Below are 12,347 nucleotides of genomic sequence, written 5' to 3'. Positions count from 1 at the left end.
TATCAAATGACGAAATTGAAAAAATAAATCCTGTCCCTCACCATGCCTGAATCTTAACAACCAATCGGAACAAACTCTCTGCAAGGAGGCTTGCCTACTTGCCTGTCAATCATGTTGCGCGGGCACGGCGCCGTCAGAGCGCTGGCTACCCAAAGAGCAAAGATCATAGACATGTATATATGTCTATGATGGGAGAGATACCACAGAGATAGTAGTATAACTAATTGACTGCCTAGAAAACAAAACGTCAAAAAGAATGTCAGAGAAAAATATGACTATTATTACCACTGTTGAATAAAAAGGAATGAACCGAGCGACAAAACTCGAGTGAACATTGCATTGGTTCAGCTTTTCAGTGATGGCGAGAGCTCCGGGACTTGAAAGTTTCAAAACTAAGTGACGCTGATCTTACAGTATTTCTGCTTGACAGGTAGTTATCTTTCTTGTTCTATTTCTGTTGGCATTTGTTATCGAACCGAACTGTGTAGCTGACGTAGCTAAAATGTTAGCTTGTTGGTTGATGTATTTAGTGCACTGTTTACATCGCTATGCTGTACGTTGTGTTATCTTATTCTGTTCAAGCAAAAAAAAAAAAAAACGCATGCTGAAGTTCCTTTTGTAATTTCCCCCCTCTCTCTCAAAATCTGTCTCTCTCCCTTGTTTCTCCGAACTTACACGCTGCATCATTCAGTGGTAAGTGGGATGCTCATCCTCTGCTGGGGTGGTGCCATGCATTGTGAAGCAAAGGTTGAGAGAGGACCTGTTTGATGAACCTGTTAATGAACCTTGCTTCAAATAGCATGAACTGGAAATGTGAGTGGATCTTCACTTACTGTGTTAATCATTTCTTTGCTTTCTTTCAGTGTCATTCTTAAGATCATAAAAAAAAACAAAAACAAAGATCAACATTATCAATAGCAGGGAATAGCCTCCAGTTCTGTGTTTGCTCCAGAATGAGAGCATTGTTTTGTGAGTCCTAAATACCTTGGGCTATAATCCTTGCATTCTGAATCTTTGCCGCACTTTAATCAATGCAGTCATTTATAGGGTCAACTCAACCGCCGTAGCAACACTCTTACTTTACATTACATTACATTACATTACAGTACAGGCATTTAGCAGACGCTCTTATCTAGAGCGACGTACAACAAGTGCATTGGTTCACGATGTAGAGGTGCAAAAGAAACACTAGAGTGAAGTAAGGATCGTAGTGCCAGAAGTGACCACATCGATCAGGACTCCAACCCTGTAGAGCAAGCTGTTCAGCAAGCAAGAATCCTACCAAGTACAAACTAGCACTGGAATCACATCTAATCACACCTAATCAGACAAAAACAATCCTGCCAGATACACTAACGTAATAATATTATCCTAACTAGGTACAGTGAGCTAAACTATAGGCTAGGGAGGGGTGGGGAGAGGTGCAGCCTGAAGAGATGAGTCTTCAGTCTGCATTTGAAGGTGGTAAGATTCTCTGCTGTTCTGACCGCCACGGGGAGGTCATTCCACCAGCGAGGGGCCAGGACAGACAGCAGACGGGAGCGGGAAGTACAGACGCGAAGAGGGGGAGGTGCCAAGCGTCCAGAGGTGGCAGAACGGAGAGGTCTGGCTGGTGTGTAGGGTCTGATGATCCTCTGGATGTACCCGGGTGCTGACCCCTTGGCTGCCTGGTATGCAAGCACCAAGGTCTTAAATTTGATGTGAGCCATAACAGGCAGCCAGTGGAGGTCAGTGAGCAGGGAGGTGACATGGGAATGTCTGGGGAGGTTGTAGACCAGACGTGCTGCAGCATTCTGGATGAGCTGCAGGGGTCTGATGGCGGATGCTGGCAGACCAGCCAGTAGTGAGTTGCAGTAGTCCAGGCGGGACAGGACCATCGCTTGAACCAGGAGCTGGGTTGTGTAGGTGGTGAGGAAGGGGCGGATTCTCCGGATGTTGTACAGGAAGAACCTGCACGTTCGACTCACCGCCGTGATGTTCTGGGAGAGGGACAGTCTGTTGTCCATCACCACTCCAAGGTTTTTTGCGGTGGGTGATGATGACACCACAGTGTCCCCTAGGGAAATAGAAAAGTCGAGAAGGTTCGAGGATGGAGCAGGGATGAAGATCATCTCCGTCTTACCTGGGTTCAGCTTAAGATGGTGGTTATCCATCCAGCTCTGGATGTCTCTCAGGCAAGCAGAGATGCGAGCAGAGACCTGAGTGTCAGAGGGGGGGAAGGAGAGAAAGAGTTGGGTGTCATCGGCATAACAATGATAGGACAACCCATGGACAGAGATTACAGGACCAAGAGATTGGGTGTACAGGGAGAATAGGAGGGGACCAAGGACAGAGCCCTGGGGAACTCCTGTGGCAAGGGGGCGAGGTGCTGATACTGCACCAGCCCAGGCGACTTGGAAGGAGCGACCGGAGAGGTAGGACTCAATCCAGTCTAGTGCTGTGCCACAGATCCCCATAGCTGCCAGGGAGGACAGGAGGATGGGGTGGTTGACGGTGTCAAAGGTAGCAGAAAGGTCTAGGAGGATCAGGACAGATGAATGGGAGGCTGCTTGTGCGGCGTGAAGCGACTCACTGACCGAGAGGAGTGCGGTCTCTGTCGAGTGGCCAAGTCTGAAGCCAGACTGGTAGGGGTCTAGGAGGTTGTTCAGTGAGAGAAAAGAGGAGAGTTAGTTAGAAGCAGCTCGTTCAATTGTTTTGGATAGGAAAGGGAGAAGGGAGACAGGACGGTAGTTCTGGATGACAGAGGGATCCAGAGTGGGCTTTTTCAGCAGTGGGGTGATGTGGGCCAGCTTGAAAGAAGAGGGGAAACATCCAGAAGACAAGGAGGAGTTCACGAGAAGTTGTCAACTTTACCATGTTGACAAAAACTACACCCACCCCATTGGTCCAGTGAAGGCCAGTTTTGTCAGCATTTTTAAAAATATTGTTCGACTTTAAATACACTTGTGAATGCTGACCAACCACCACCAGTATATTGTAAAATTATAGGTTTATTAGTTATCTATTGAGCATTAACAGCTGCATTACTGACCGGTGATATTGCAACTCAGCTGGTTGACTACAGTGAAGAAGTAGTGACTGAGCCCACTTGAGATAACACCTTCCATAAACTACCAGACGGTCCATGCTTATTGGCACTCCAATCAGGAGAAGTTACACAGCTTAGCGTAGCTACAATATGACCCATTAAATCTTTGATAAATGGTCTCATGGGGAGGAAATAACACATCTACAACCAGTGAGCTTTAATGGGTTGGCTTCACCTTAGACTGGGAAACAACTTAACAATTTGATTGAATCTGAATGTTGTTAAGAACCGGTCTCGGACTGGATCCAAACGCAGGACTCAGAGGCAGCAGTAGATATACAAGGGGTTTATTGGAGTACAGACAGAAACGATAGGAATCAGGGCGGACTTAGGACAGGTACAGAGAGGGTAGATGCGGAGGTCCGGAGTCCGGCTTGGCGCTGAACGGACTGCGGCAGGAACCAGGCAGACTTGGAGCAGGGCTGTGGGGTGTTGAGGGGAGATTCGGAATCTGGCTGGCGCTGAGGGGAACACCTCCGGTGTCGGTGGCGGAGCTGGCTGGGGACTGGGACGCTGGCGAAGGACGGGCTGGATCGGGAGGTTGGAGCTGGGGAGGTAACAGGGAAGAACAGGGAACACGGAACAAGACAACGCAGACCACACGCAGGCACGACAGACGGGGAAACACTGAACAAGGTACATGAACAAACAAACAAACTGTGGCTAAGGAGACAGTGCGAGGGGAGGAAACCGAGGAAGGTGCAGAGGAAACGAGGTCACGAAAATGGTGCAAGGCTAGGAAATAACACAGTAGCAAGAGTGACGCTGGGCAACAAATCAACGATCTGGCAAAGACAGAAACAAAAAGTGTGGCTTTATAACCTGGTGCTGATAGGAATTAATCAGGGAGGGTGTGAGGAATGTGACCTGAAACGAGTGTGAAAATTGCTGAGGGTTGGAAGTGATTAAGGAGTGCATGGGGAAAGATCACGCCCACCCTGTGGGGAAAAGCAAATGCGTGGTGAGGAATAAGGCACGCGGAACAGAAATAACTGGAACACAAGGGAAACCATAAGACAACTGAAACACGGGGCATGACAAATGTAGTATCCAGGAATTTATTTCACCAACTTCTCCAGGTAAAATAAATCTATATGGCATACTCTGCACCATCTAGATGATTCAAAATTAAATGAACTAAGAGCCCAAGTTGTGCCGTATGCAGAGAAATGCCAGAGAAATGCCATTGGAAGATTGCTCTGCATGAACTGAGCATTATCAAAGTTTTTCCACTTCTCAGCATTTTTCTGCAGGAGACATGATCATTCAGAACCTCTGTATTTAAGCTTAATAAGACGGTTATTAATGAGAAGACTTCTGTACCAATTGTTTTTCCCCCTATGTCTTGAAGACAATGGCAGGGACAGGGAGTCAGAAGATGAGGCTGAATGAGTGGACCATGCCCCTGACTTGGAGGCTCACACAGAAGACCATGCCCCTGACCCACATAATCACTGGAAAGACCATGCACCTGACTTGCTGAGTCACCTGGAAAACCATGTTCCTTTCCCTGAGAATCAAGGTATTCTCCAATGTGTTGTCACTGAACAGTGTGCTCACAGGGTCAGTAATGTACAGGATGTGATGTGACTACCTATTGTGCCATAATCCCAAAAGATTATTTTCATAGTGTGAACCAGACCGAGTCACAGGTGACAATTTATAGTTTAAAAAATTGCAAACAGTAGGGGGTAGTCCCTAATGTTCCTGGCCACATGCGCAGTTAGGTCTCTGCAATCAAGACAACCTTATCGTCCAGCTTGCTTGTTCTGTCAGACAGTAAATGCATCACTGGGCATAAGTGGATCAAGTAGATATTACTGTTTATGTCTTATTGTATGCTGCTTGGCTTTATAGTATCAGATTATAATTATTTCCAGTGTGTGAGTGACTTCAGTCCAAAATTGCTAGAAGGCCAGTGTAAACCAATTATTAAGAGAGCAAAGCATAGCCTACATGAAATGTAACTACCTTTTACCATTTTTAACAACATTTCAACATGGTAAAGGGCACGGTAAGAGCTTGCTGCCTTCAATTTTGTATGAGTAATTCTCTAGAATGTATGTTACGTTTGTTCTGTCACTGCCTACACATCTCAATGTTAAAGAATCAAAATATTGCATGCCCCGTGTGAGGATCGAACTCACGACCTTCAGATTATGAGACTGACGCGCTACCTGCTGCGCCAACGAGGCTTGTGCCATATAGTTTTGTTCTTGACTGTGAACAGTGATTTTATTAGATTAGATTTCATGATTGATAATTAGGTGTTGTATTGATGTGGAGTCCTATCTTAGAAGGTCAGGTGACAAGGAAGGGTCGGCAGCAGTGTTTTTTTTTTGTAGCAACCTGGCTAGATCAGCTCAGTCGGTAGAGCTTGCGACTCTTAATTTCAGGGTTCTGGGCCCAAGCCCCATCTTCATCTTTTGCTCATGTATCGCTCAAGTCAAAAAACCTGACTTTCAGTGGATATGATTAAAGTATCTGAATATTTCAGCAAAGAGGCCTGGATCCTAATTCTAGCCTGGCGCTGTGGCTTAGTTGGTTAAAGTGCCTGTCTAGTAAACAGGAGATCCTGGGTTCAAATCCCAGCAGTGCCTTGTTTTCTGCCTCCCCTGGGCCCTATGGTTCCTTGGTGGTATTATTGATCCAGGGTGTAGGGGAGTGGCAGGGGGAACGGGGCTCTTTGTCTCTTACAGAGACCTCTGATTATTACCTTATTATTTTGTATGGTTTAATTCTCTAGAATGTATGTTATATTTGCACTGTCACTGCCTATATTTTACTCCTTGTTTAGGAAAAGAAGTAAAAAAGTCTATGCCAAGGGTGGTCCTGGATAGCCGCAGGGTCTGCTGGCTTTTGTTTTGACTCGGCACTTAATTGATCAATTAAAGCAGTTGATTACACAGTTAACTCACCTCACCTGGTTTATTTTGTGTAAGTGGTTGTTGTATTTAAGGTCAAAACAAAAACCCGCAGACCCTGCGGCTCCCCAGGACCGGATTTGGCCACCCCTGGTCTATGTCAAGGTGCTGGAAAGGAGGCTATAACCGATAGTGGATCCCCAGATTCAAGAGGAACAATGTGGGTTAAGGTAAGGAGGAATTGCACACCTCAGCCTCCCCTGGGTGTCTATATTGCCCGGCTAGCTCAGTCGGTAGAGCATCAGACTCTGATAGAGAAAAGATGATAGTTGTTTAAGCATTGCTCGTCCAAGGGTTCTGGATAGAAAAGGTAGAAGCAATACCGGTCGATAGTTCTTGACATCAGAGGGGTTTAAGTTGGGTTTCTTGAGGATTAGTGTAGCTCAAGTCATCTTAAAGTCAGATGGAACATAGCTACTGGCAGGGGAGGCATTAATAATGGGGGGCAGGTAAGGAGGAATCGCACTCCTCAACCTCTGCTGTGAGTCCATGTTGCCCGGCTAGCTCAGTCGGTAGAGCATGAGACTCTTAATCTCAGGGTCGTGGGTTCGAGCCCCACGTTGGGCGTTGCGTTTTACTCATTGTCCCAGAGATGCCCATCGCAGCCAAAGTGGATTCACATAGTTTGTGGGTGACCGTGTCGAATACTGCAGACAGTTCTAGGAGGATCTGGACAGAGGAGAGGGATGAGGCCCTTCCAGTGGCGAGTGTCTCCATCTCAGCCACATATCTTAACTTGTATGCTTGGCTAGCTGACACTGTCTGACCATCCCCCCTTTGTTTGTAGAACACAAGGCTCATCATCATGGATGTTTTTTAATAGGCCTAAATGCTGACAAAAACTTTACAGATACACAGAATATAAATGAAAGATGCAAAATATTTAATTGATGAGTAGTCAATATACTACATAACTTAAGATATGATTGTACCCAAAAATCCAACATACCTGACACAAAATGACAACCGCAAATCCACGTTTTGGTGCCTGGATTCCAGTTGTTTCTGCGAATTGCAGCGATCCATTTGCTTCTCATTTCTTTAGCTTCCGGCAGTCTGTAAAAATATAGCTCTGATTTCTTGTTGACGAGGTAGCGGGATTTACTTAGCTAGGGGGAGCAAGCTTACTGTCTTGCTATCGATCTGTCTATCTATCTAACTTGCTAGCTAGTTATCTCATGATATATCTGTCAAGCTATCTAGAGTTCTGTTATCTATCTGTCTATATAACTAGGTAGCTAGTTAGCTAGTGATCTGTTTTATCTATTTTTCTATGTAAACATCTTAACTCTAAACGTATCTTGCACAATTAACTTTTTTGAAATGTTATGACAGCACGGCTCTGTGGTTGCAAGGCCACACTTGTTGCCCAGAAGTTGGCGTGTCTAATTACCATGTAAGGTAGTCAGGGTGGATTTTCCTGTAGTCATGGACTCCAGTCTTTCGCTCCACTGCGCTTGCGTTGCTTGCAACGGGCAATGTGGCTGCGCCCTAGTTTGGGCTTTATGCGCCAGTGAGCACTAACTATAGCAAACCAGTGGGTGACGTCATGAAGCACTTTGTCCATATTTTTCTACGGTCTATGATCTGGACAGAGGAGAGGGATGAGGTCCTTGCAGTGGCAAGTGTCTCCATCACAGCCAGGAGGGTAGTCTGTGTTGAAATCGAAAGGCAGATTGGCGATGATCAAGCAGGCTGTTCTGATAGAGAAAAGATGATAGTTGTTTAAGCATTGCTCGTTCAAGGGTTCTGGATAGAAAAGGTAGAAGCAATACCGGTCAATAGTTCTTGACATCAGAGGGGTTTAAGTTGGGTTTCTTGAGGATTGGTGTAGCAAAAGTCATCTTAAAGTCAGATGGAACATAGCCACTGGCAGGGGAGGCATTAATAATAGGGGGCAGGTAAGGCAGAATCGCACTCCTCAACCTGTGCTATGTGTCTGTGTTGCCTGGCTAGCTCAGTCGGTAGAGCATGAGACTCTTAATCTCAGGGTCGTGGGTTCGAGCCCCACGTTGGGCGTTGCGTTTTACTCATTGTCCCAGAGATGCCCATCGCAGCCAAAGTGGAGTCACATAGTTTGTGGGTGACCGTGTCGAATACTGCAGACAGTTCTAGGAGGATCTGGACAGAGGAGAGGGATGAGGCCTTTCCAGTGGCGAGTGTCTCCATCTCAGCCACATATCTTAACTTGTATGCTTGGCTAGCTAACACTGTCTGACCATCCCCCCTTTGTTTGTAGAACACAAGGCTCATCATCATGGATGTTTTTTAATAAACACCCATGTTCCAATTCTGTCCAGTTCCAATTATTGGGGAATCACACTGCTCAGCCTCCCTGGGAAAGTCTATGCCAAGATGCTGGAAAGGAGGCTACGACTGATTGTCGAACCCCAGATTCAGGAGGAACATTGTGGGTTTCGTCCAGGCCGTGGAACAGCAGACTCTCTTTTTACCCTCTCGCAAATATTTGAGGGGGTATGGGAGTTTGCCTATCCGGTCTACATGTGTTTTGTGGATTTGAAGTAGGCATATGACCGTGTGCCCCATGGTATCTTGCGGGAGGTGCTGCGGAAGTATAGGGTGCCGAGGTCACTGTTGGGTGCCATTTGATTTATGTATACTCTGAGTGAGATACCCTGTATACCCTCTTGGAGGGCAAGAGGTAGATCAGGAGTCGACCAGTCTTCAGTGAACCCATACTCATTGAGTCCACTGAATCTGGTCTGTGTATGGTCGTGTGAACTTCCTGGTTGGTGTTCGTACCTGCTTGATTACCACTCACTGCGGCAGCTACTCCCTTCTGCTCCTTTGGCTCTCTTTCGGTCGGGTGGGAGGAAAGGGCAGGTTGATCAATGACTGTAGCCAAGGATATAATCCACTAGATGCTTATGTGTATAGTATATGTATTGTATACTTGTAGTAGTTTATCGTCACTGACTTCTGCACATAACACCGCCTAGGTGGAAAGAATACACACGCTGCTCAAGGAGCATACTGCAGAAGCTTGGACATGTAACTTGTGCTATTAATGTCATTACATAACTGACATCATCAATAACCATACACAATATTTTCAACACAGTCTCTGTGATGTAGTGTGAAGAATTACAACAGCCGCGCTCCGTGTATGTTTGCGTTGGTCAGCTCTCCCATGTAAAACAGCGATTTTTGAACCTGATATCTCCAACATTTCAAAACCAATCTCAGTGCCATTTCGCCGGTGGACTACAGTCACCATTTGGTATAGCTATGTTTCACCATAGAGTTAACCCTAAAAATATAGCATCAAAAATTCAGACTTTTTTTGCTCAAACATAATTTAAACCCAACTATAATGATCCTGACATGCATGCATTTTATTTTATTTGCCGAGGATTCCCTGCACAGTCAGTCTAGAGCAGTGTTTCTCAACCCTGGTCCTGGGGACCCACTGCCCTGCATGTTTTATATGTTTCCCTGCTCCGCCTCACCTGATCGAAATGAATGGGTCATCATCAAGCTCTGCATAAGCCTGATAATGACCCTTTCATTTGAATCTGGTGTATTGGAGCAGGGAGACATCTAAAACATGCAGGGCAGTGGGTCCCCAGGACCAGGGTTGAGAAACACTGGTGTACAGAATGTTTAAAGCCATTGGAATGACAGGAGCCCACAGGTTGGGAGAGGCAGCAGAAAGAGCCTCTTGCTGGTTATGGAACAGGAGGGAAGAGTTGAGCTGGAAGCCAGGAGGAGATGGGCAGTGATTTGGCCACCACTGCCGACTCACCAACGAGAGGGTGTTACGGTTTAGGGTCGAAACACCCGATGAACGTTGGACACCGTCTGACGACATCACCTCCTGGCCAAGGCTGCAGTCACCAGACAGTTAATCTGTTTAGGTGAGAGAAGTGGAAGCATCTTCAGATGTATTTTCATGCGTTATATTTCCATGGCTGTAGGCTTTATTAAATAGAATACAAATTCTAAATTTGGACACAGAAATGTCCATAGGCTCAACATGAGGAGCCACAATGCTAACTTAGAAAATCAGGCTAGCTTCTCCATGTTTGAATTATTCCATTGTTCTGAAGTTCTCAACGAACATTAGATGAGGACAACGGGAGACCAGCAACGATGTCGCAGGCAGGCACACCGACAGTAGCAATAGCCAGTCACTCTGACTCTGTCCAAAGTGACAAGCACTCAATTTGTGATAACGTGTTGGATCAGTGAGGGCAGCCAAAAGAGACCATCTAGGTCAGTGTAAATCACCAAAAACTTAGCTAGAGCCCTCTGGGTTGGCCTTTTCAATACTCTGAATGGTATGAATTAGGCTCTTTGAGAGAAGGTTTGAATCTTAAGCAATCTGCCCAGTGGTGAGTACATGTTGTTTGAAGTTTGAAGTACAGTAGACATATACAGAGCTGTAGCCATTGTCAAAGATCTGTGCTGATTCCCCGGCCCTTGATAGCGAGCAGGCTGATGTTAGCGTAAGGGCTGATTGATTTAATTTCTTGTCTTTTGGGGCTTTTGGCAAATGCAAACATTGCACTTAGAACAAAGTTTTTTGTGATTAACTCATAATTGTATTTGTCCTGTTGAAAATGATGTTAAATAAAAAAAAATATATATTGTTTGGAGGATGCGGGCATCGATCCCGCTACCTCTCGCATGCTAAGCGAGCGCTCTACCATTTGAGCTAATCCCCCGACGTCCAGCCTTTCTCATACACTCAATTTTTAGACTGTATGATACGTCCATATTATATAAATTTCTCACATTAATGAGTCACAGTCACAAAGAATTATTATAATGATTCTGAATATATAATAACATTGTAGTTTAATACGACAAACTGTAAGCTATGACAAAACAAACTACAAGCCCCAGTGTGCAACATAGGGATTTCTATAGTTTCTATTGTGAAGAATGAAGAAGGCGTATTTTTCTACGGTCTATGATCTGGACAGAGGAGAGGGATGAGGTCCTTGCAGTGGCAAGTGTCTCCATCACAGCCAGGAGGGTAGTCTGTGTTGAAATCGAAAGGCAGATTGGCGACGATCAAGCAGGCTGTTCTGATAGAGAAAAGATGATAGTTGTTTAAGCATTGCTCGTCCAAGGGTTCTGGATAGAAAAGGTAGAAGCAATACCGGTCAATAGTTCTTGACATCAGAGGGGTTTAAGTTGGGTTTCTTGAGGATTAGTGTAGCTCAAGTCATCTTAAAGTCAGATGGAACATAGCTACTGGCAGGGGAGGCATTAATAATGGGGGGCAGGTAAGGAGGAATCGCACTCCTCAACCTCTGCTGTGAGTCCATGTTGCCCGGCTAGCTCAGTGGGTAGAGCATGAGACTCTTAATCTCAGGGTCGTGGGTTCGAGCCCCACGTTGGGCGTTGCGTTTTACTCATTGTCCCAGAGATGCCCATCGCAGCCAAAGTGGATTCACATAGTTTGTGGGTGACCGTGTCGAATACTGCAGACAGTTCTAGGAGGATCTGGACAGAGGAGAGGGATGAGGCCCTTCCAGTGGCGAGTGTCTCCATCTCAGCCACATATCTTAACTTGTATGCTTGGCTAGCTGACACTGTCTGACCATCCCCCCTTTGTTTGTAGAACACAAGGCTCATCATCATGGATGTTTTTTAATAGGCCTAAATGCTGACAAAAACTTTACAGATACACAGAATATAAATGAAAGATGCAAAATATTTAATTGATGAGTAGTCAATATACTACATAACTTAAGATATGATTGTACCCAAAAATCCAACATACCTGACACAAAATGACAACCGCAAATCCACGTTTTGGTGCCTGGATTCCAGTTGTTTCTGCGAATTGCAGCGATCCATTTGCTTCTCATTTCTTTAGCTTCCGGCAGTCTGTAAAAATATAGCTCTGATTTCTTGTTGACGAGGTAGCGGGATTTACTTAGCTGGAGGGAGCAAGCTTACTGTCTTGCTATCGATCTGTCTATCTATCTAACTTGCTAGCTAGTTATCTCATGATATATCTGTCAAGCTATCTAGAGTTCTGTTATCTATCTGTCTATATAACTAGGTAGCTAGTTAGCTAGTGATCTGTTTTATCTATTTTTCTATGTAAACATCTTAACTCTAAACGTATCTTGCACAATTAACTTTTTTGAAATGTTATGACAGCACGGCTCTGTGGTTGCAAGGCCACACTTGTTGCCCAGAAGTTGGCGTGTCTAATTACCATGTAAGGTAGTCAGGGTGGATTTTCCTGTAGTCATGGACTCCAGTCTTTCGCTCCACTGCGCTTGCGTTGCTTGCAACGGGCAATGTGGCTGCGCCCTAGTTTGGGCTTTATGCGCCAGTGAGCACTAACTATA

General features: G+C 45.4%; 1 long non-coding RNA gene and 6 other non-coding genes across 7 annotated transcripts; 5 read left to right on the top strand and 2 right to left on the bottom strand.

Moving 5' to 3' along the window:
• The first annotated feature begins 164 nt into the window (after positions 1–164).
• Positions 165–6,176, top strand: LOC118236483. Its single transcript, XR_004767045.1, has 4 exons — positions 165–430; positions 692–813; positions 4,440–4,610; positions 6,085–6,176. It is a non-coding gene; the product is annotated as an uncharacterized LOC118236483 (long non-coding RNA).
• trnam-cau lies at positions 5,211–5,283 on the bottom strand. The gene has a single exon. It is a non-coding gene; the product is annotated as a tRNA-Met (tRNA).
• On the top strand, positions 5,615–5,688 carry trnat-agu. The gene has a single exon. It is a non-coding gene; the product is annotated as a tRNA-Thr (tRNA).
• Positions 6,177–6,506: 330 nt separating the features above from the next.
• Positions 6,507–6,579, top strand: trnak-cuu. The gene has a single exon. It is a non-coding gene; the product is annotated as a tRNA-Lys (tRNA).
• Positions 6,580–7,958: 1,379 nt separating this feature from the next.
• trnak-cuu lies at positions 7,959–8,031 on the top strand. Its single transcript has one exon. It is a non-coding gene; the product is annotated as a tRNA-Lys (tRNA).
• Positions 8,032–10,627: 2,596 nt separating this feature from the next.
• On the bottom strand, positions 10,628–10,700 carry trnaa-agc. The gene has a single exon. It is a non-coding gene; the product is annotated as a tRNA-Ala (tRNA).
• A 612-nt stretch (positions 10,701–11,312) lies between these two features.
• Positions 11,313–11,385, top strand: trnak-cuu. The gene has a single exon. It is a non-coding gene; the product is annotated as a tRNA-Lys (tRNA).
• Positions 11,386–12,347: the final 962 nt, after the last annotated feature.

The sequence above is a fragment of the Anguilla anguilla genome, chromosome 9 (assembly GCF_013347855.1).
Source record: "Anguilla anguilla isolate fAngAng1 chromosome 9, fAngAng1.pri, whole genome shotgun sequence".
NCBI classification, from domain to species: Eukaryota; Metazoa; Chordata; class Actinopteri; order Anguilliformes; family Anguillidae; genus Anguilla; species Anguilla anguilla.
The sequence above is the reverse complement of the archived record's forward strand: the minus strand, read 5'-3'. Positions and strand labels throughout refer to the sequence as shown.